Genomic DNA, 6035 nt, shown 5'->3' on the forward strand with positions numbered 1-6035 from the left:
TATGTCATCAAATACAAGGCTCACATGAGAGAATAATGAAACTTAATAATCTGTTCACGTGCCAAGGGACAAGGACAAGCAATAAATTAATATTTTTAAGTTATTAAACCAGAACAATTTCCTTTTTGAGTTTGATAAGCCAAACACTCTCAAGGACTATTTAGAACCTGAATATAATCCAGTGGCTATGAAATTAAATAGGGAATTTGGTAAGAAACAGATAAGCATCTCTCTTTTTCTACTTTTTGGTCAGTTTCAGTTAGCACATCAATGGAAAACTTTTAACCATAACATCCGGTTTCATTTTTCAGAGCTTCAAGAACCACCTCTCCAGCCTGCCTTGGGAAGGTTACTACATAATCTGTGCATTCCTGCCAAAGATTAGCCACCTTCTCAAACTGGAGGGTTTCAGACTCAGTAGGCTACTGTCTAGATCTGCAGCCTAAATAGCAGTTTTTGAAACCACTTCTTGGTATGTTCCTTGATGGAAATTAATGTATTCTTTTTCTTTGTGTATTTTAATAGTGTCAGATACCAGAGTTAAACTGGGTATTTTAAATTTAATTTAATTTTTTAAAAATTATTATTCTCAAAATATAGTGGATATACAATGTTATATTAGTTTCAGGTGCACAGTATAGTGATTCGATAATTATATATTCTGTGCAGAGAAACTGGCTGTTCTTAATTGTAATATCTGGATTCATGGGCCCTCTGGCTTTGATTGTGTCATCACTATCCTAAGAGATTTAACTACCAGGAGACCTCAGAGGGAATGGTGACTTGATGCAGGTCATGTTTTTAGTGCTTAAAGTCTTACTTGCATTATCTGCATTAATTTCAACATAAAAAGCTTAAGGCCAAATGTAGCATATGATTTTAGACTCTACCTGATCCTGAAATCTGGATATTAGATCTTATTTTTCCACAGGGAAAAAAATATCAAGAAGCCTTCCACAATTCAAAATTTGAAACAAATTTTAGGAAGAAGGAAAATCATAAAAGGATTAATTACCAAATTTTAGATTTAACTCCTTTATACCTTAAGGCTTTTCATCTCAATATTTATTCTAAAATTGCCAATTTCATCCTTATGTACCCAAACAAACAACAATGTAGATTTAATGAGAGTGGGATTGGATTGGGGGAACACTGTACATAAAAGAGGCTTAAGACATTCAAACTGATGGGTTGTCCCACATCTTACTCCACTTGTGCCCTTTATCACCGTCTTTCCATAATGATTCTTTCTCCCTTATATCATTTTTTTTAATTGTGGTAAAATTCAAATAAAATTACCCATTTTAAAGTATACAATTCAGTGGCATTAAATACATTCACAATGTTCTCCACCATCACTACCATCTACTTTCAAAGCATATTCATCACCCCAAAATGAAACCCCCTTATTCATTCAGCAATCACTCCCCATCCCTCCCTTGGCAACCACTCATGTGCTTTCTGTCTGTATGGATTTGCCTCTTCTGGATATTTAATATTTATGGAATCATACAATAGGTGGCCTTTAGTGTCTGGCTTCTTTCACTTAGCATCATGTTTTCCGGGTTCATCCACTTTGGAACAATCATTAATACTTCATTCCTTTTTTGAGTTGAATAATATCCCTTTATATGAATATGCCACATTTTGTTTATCCATTTCTCAGTTGATGGAAATTTGGGTTATTTCTACTTCGGCTGTTGTGAATAGTGCTTCTATCTACATTTATGTATAATTATTTGTTTGAATACCCATTTTTTAAAAAGATTTTATTTATTTATTTGACAGAGAGAGACAGAGAGGGAACACAAGCAGGGGGAGTGGGAGAGGGAGAAGCAGACTCCCTGCTGAGCAGGGAGTCCGATGTGGGGCTCAATCCCAGGACCCTGGGATCATGACCTGAGCCAAAAGCAGACGCTTAACCGACTGAGCCACCCAGGCGCCCCGAACACCCATTTTTAATTCTTTCAGGTATATACGTAGAAGTGGAATTCCTGGGTCATAGGGTAATTCTCTGTTTAATTTTTTGAAGAACTGCCAAATATAGCAACTGCATCATTTTACATTCCCATTAGTAATGTGTGAGTGGTCCAGTCTCTTCACATCCTTACCAAACTTATTATATTCCATTTTTTTAAGTGATCTCTAATCCCGACGTGGGCCTCAAACTCACATCCCCAAGATCAAGAGTTGCATGCTCCCCCAATTGAGCCAGCCCCTCCATTTTTTTATTATAGCCATCCTAATGGGTGTGAGGTATTATCTTGTTGAGGTTTTGATTTGCATTTCCCTAATGACTAATGATACTGAGTATCTTTTCATGCTTTGTTGGCCATTTGTACATATTCTTGGGAAAAAACATCTAATCGTTTGCCTGTTTTTAATTTGGTGGTTTATCTATTCATTCCTGAGTTGTAAGCGTTCTTTAAGTATTCTGGAAACTAAAGGTCTTACCAGATACATGATTTGTAAATATTTTATCTCATTGTGTAGATTGTCTTTTCAGTTTCTTAATAGTGTCCTTTGATGCACAAAAAGTCTTTGATTTTGATGAAATCCGATTTATGTAATTTTTCTTTTGTTGCTTATGCTTTGGTGTCATAATGAGGAATCCATTGCCAAATCCAAGATCATGAGTTTTCCCTTGTTTTTTCCTGAAGAGAAGGAATTTTATAGTTTTATAACTCTTTCTATCTCTCTCTCTCTGTATATATATGAGTTTTATGTAACTATATATAAATGAGAGTTTTATAATCTTAATTCTTATATTTAAGTATTTTTTCCATTCTGAGTTAATTTTTGTATATGATGTGAGGTATGTTTCCAACTTGATTCTTTTGCATATAGATATCTAGTTGTCCATCATTTCCTTAAGAGACAATTATTTCCCAACTGAATGGGCTTGGCACCCTTATCCAAAATCACTTGACCATAGATGTATGGGTTGATTTCTGGTTTCTTCCTTCTTTTTTTTTTTTTAAGATTTTATTTATTTATTTGACAGAGAGAGACACAGCAAGAGAGGGAACACAAACAGGGGGAGTGGGAAAGGGAGAAGCAGGCTTCCCACTGAGCAGGAAGCCCAATGCAGGGCTGGATCCCAGGACCGTGGGATCATGACCCAAGCCGAAGGCAGACACTTAACGACTGAGCCATCCAGGTGCCCCTGGTTTCTCACTTCTAGTCCATTGATCTGTATGTCTGTCCTTATGCCAGTACAATACTGTTTTGATTACTGTAGCTTTGTGGTAAGTTTTGAAATTTAGAAATCTGGCTTCTACAACTTTTATTTTCTTCTTTTTAAAGATTGTTTTGGCTATTAAGGGATGCCTGGGTGGCTCAGTCGGTTGAGTGTCTGCCTTCCGCTCAGGTCATGATCCCAGGATCTTGAGATCAAGTCCCGCATCCGGCTCCTTGCTCTGTGGGGAGCCTGCTTCTCCCTTTCTCTGCCTACTGCTCCCCCTGCTTGTGTTCTCTCTCTCTGTCAAATAAATAATAAATAAAATCTTTAAAAAAATAAAAAATAAAGATTGTTTTGGCTAGATTCCCTTATAATTCCATATGATTTTTAGAATTCTTTTTCCTTGTATTTTTTTGTTGAAAACCAGACATTCTGAATATTAGAATGGGACAACTTTGGAAATCACATTTTCTCCCCTCTCCGAGGCTTGTTGTTCCTGTTTGGTTGAACAGAATAGAAATACCATATAATCCAGGTTTGCCTATTAAGTGACTTTCTAAGCTATTTTTGTAATATCTGCATTCATTTTTTTAAAACTTCAGTATAAAAAGATGAAAAATAAATAAAAATAAAATAAAAGAATAAATTTTCAGCATAGTTGACATAGGATATGTTATGAGTTTCAGGCATACAACATAGTGATTTGACAATTACATACATTATGAAATGCTCACCACAATAAGTGTAATTATCACCTGTTTACCACACAAAGTTACTACAATATGATTGACTATATACCCTATGCTGTACTTTTCATCTCCATGACTCATTTCATTTTATTTATTTATTTTTAAGTAAACTCGATCCCCAGTGTAGGGCTTGAACCCATGACCTTGAGTTCAAGAGTCATATGCTCTACCAACTGAGCCAGCCAAGTGCCCTGACTCATTTATTTTATAACTGGAAATTTGTAGCTCTTAATCCCCATTCATCTGTTTTGCCCATGCCCCCAACCCCTCTCCCCTCTGGTCACCAACAATTTGTTCTCTGTATTTATGAGTCTGTTTCTGGTTTGTTTGCTTTGTTTTTTTGATTCCACATATAAGTAAAACCACATGGCATTTGTCTTTGTCTGATGTATTTCACTTAACGTAATACCCTCTAGGTCCATCCATGTTGTTGCAAATGGAAAGATTTCATTCTTTTTTTATGGTTTAGTAATATTCCTGTGTGTGTGTATGTGTATACCACATCTTCCTTACCCATTTAGCTATCGATGGACACTGAAATTACTTCTATATCTTGGATATTATAAATAATGCTGCAGTAAACAGGAATATATATATCTTTGCAAATTAGTGTTTCATTTTCTTTTTTTTAAAGATTTTATTTATTTATCTGACAGAGAGAGACACAGCGAGAGAGGGAACACAAGCAGGGGGAGTGGGAGAGGGAGAAGCAGGCTTCCCGTGGAGCAGGGAACCCGATGCGGGGCTCAATCCCAGGACCCTGGGATCATGACCTGAGCTGAAGGCAGACGCTTAAAGACTGAGCCACCCAGGCGCCCCTAGTGTTTCATTTTCATTGGGTAGATACCCAGTAGTGGAATTACTGGTTGTATGGTATTTCTATTTTTAATTCTTTGAGGAACCTCCATACTGGTTTCCATAACATCTGCACTCTTTGTCATGTATAGCCACTGAAGTCTATGTTCCATCAGCTTAGTGGTCAGCTAGTGTTTTGAAATACTTACCATCAATTCCTGGATTCGAAAACAAATAAAGATCAACAAAATAAAAAAGCAACTTACTGAATGGGAGAAAGATACTTGCAAATGATATATTTGATAATGGGCTAATATCCAAAATATAAAAATAACTCATATAATTCAACACTAAAAAAACCAAATTAATAAATGAGCAGAGGCCCTAATTAGACACATTTCCAAAGAAGACATATGGATGGCCAATAGACACATGAAACATTAGTAATCATCAGGGAAATGCAAATCAAAACCACAATATCACCTCACATCAGTCGGAATGGCTAGTATCAAAAAGATAAGAAATAAGATGTGGAGAAAAGGGAATCCTTGAACATGTTGGTGGGAGTGTAAACTGATGCAGCCACTGTGGGAAACGGTGTGGAGGTTCCTCTAAAAATTAAAAATAGAACTGCCGTACAATCCAGTAATTCCACTACTGGATATTTAGCTGAAGAAAACAAAAACACTAATTCGAAAGATGTATGCATCCCTATGTTTTTGTGTTTTGTATTTTATTTTTGAAAGATTTTATATGTTACTTATTTGAGAGAGAGAGAGAGAGAGCACGCAGGAGCACACAAGCAGAGGGAGAGGGAGAAGTAGACTCCCCGCTAAGCAGGGAGCCCGACGTAGGGCTCCATCCCACAACCCTGGGATCATGACCTGAGCTGAAGGCAGATGCTTAACTGACTGAGCCACCCAGACACCCCACCCCTATATTTATTGTAAGATATATGATACCTGCACTCCCATGTTTATTGTAGCATTATTTATAATAGCTAAGATAAGGAAGTTACCCAAGTGCCCGTCAATAGATAAATGGATAAAGAAGATGTCACACACACACACACACACACACACTGGAATATGACCCAGCCATAAAAAGAATGAAATCTTGCCATTTGCAATAACGTGGATGGACCTAGAGAATATTATGCTAAATTAAATAAGTCAGACATAGAAAGACAAATACTGTCTGATTTCACTTATATGTGGAATCTTAAAAAAAACAAAACAAACAACACACACACAAAAGTAGAAACAGAGCAGACTGGTGGTTGCCAGAAGGAAGGAAGGGAGGAAGATGAG

Source organism: Zalophus californianus, chromosome X (genome assembly GCF_009762305.2).
Source record: "Zalophus californianus isolate mZalCal1 chromosome X, mZalCal1.pri.v2, whole genome shotgun sequence".
Classification (NCBI taxonomy): Eukaryota; Metazoa; Chordata; class Mammalia; order Carnivora; family Otariidae; genus Zalophus; species Zalophus californianus.